Genomic DNA, 1,292 nt, shown 5'->3' on the forward strand with positions numbered 1-1,292 from the left:
CTTAGATAAGCTGCATTCTGTTTCCTTGTTTGTTTGCTGGTTGGTGTTTTTGTGGGTTATTTTATGTCCCAGAGGGAGGTGATAGCTCTGACCAAGAGCTAGATTTTAGGGATGGGGAACATGAATGAAATTATTGCTTCATAGCTTGAAGGGGAGTTAAAAGCGTTGCTATAATCTTCTTACAGCAATAGAAAACAAAGCAAACAAATAAAAAGCTGTTTGTTTGTTTGTTTTCCTGTTGTCTCTCACCACAGTCTCCCCCTTTTCACCATCTTTCTTCAAAGGTAGGGATGTTCAGGCCTACTTCTAAGTACAGAGACAAAATTAATCAAAGATCTTATTAAGTGAGTCTTTAGCCAAATAACAGCTGTTGCACCTTCCAGCAGTCCTTGTTGTTATCTGTGCAAGCTCACCAGATTTGACAGCAGGAGTGAAACAAGATTCATTTAATGACAAGACCAGTGATGAAAATTTTGTGACATGATGCCCCTCTTTCAGAAATCTACCAATATTATTGTTTGGTAGACCAACTGTGCTGCCTTCCCTGATCTTATATGATAAAGGTTAAAAACAGTAATGATGGCTAACACGGGACACTCTCTCCCTGAGCACTACAAACCTTAGACACAGTTAACATTTAAAAAAACAATTTAAAAAGCAAATCTTACCACCAGACAGTCATAATGGAACAGGTGTGGGCAGCACATGTGCCAGGATTACATCCCTTACAGCTGCAGATTTTAACGCTGTAAGGTCATGCCACTGCAGTATTGCTTGGTGGTGGTGGGATGTTCTTGATTAGGAAAAGCTATCTATCATCTGATTATTTGTGCTACTCTATCACAGAAATAGCTGTATGTCAGATAGTTTAGCATTGGACTGCTTCTAATCAGTATGAACTAATATGGCCTAAATAAGCTATGTAGTTCTTAACTTCTTCGAAAAATGTACTAATTCATAAATCAATCAGCTAATCCTATAGCCTTGAGCTCTAAACATAAAGTCGTTACAACTTCTGGAAAAGCAGAGAATATACAAATAATAATATAAAACATTTTACTATAAACTGGTAATCCCACTGTCTGCACTATAGGCTATAGGCTGCGTCATCAGGAAAGAGCACGTTCCCTCCTAATTAAAAGTTAAGCCTTATCATGAGGACCTACACTATAGGGCTCATAGGAATGAATTTTTTTATCAAGAAGTTTTTATATACATATGGATGTGGCTTTCAAATAAACAGCTGCTTACCATACCTGTAACTTGGCTAATTTTTTCCCCTTTGGAAAAAA

This window comes from Meleagris gallopavo, chromosome 8, assembly GCF_000146605.3.
Source record: "Meleagris gallopavo isolate NT-WF06-2002-E0010 breed Aviagen turkey brand Nicholas breeding stock chromosome 8, Turkey_5.1, whole genome shotgun sequence".
Classification (NCBI taxonomy): domain Eukaryota; kingdom Metazoa; phylum Chordata; class Aves; order Galliformes; family Phasianidae; genus Meleagris; species Meleagris gallopavo.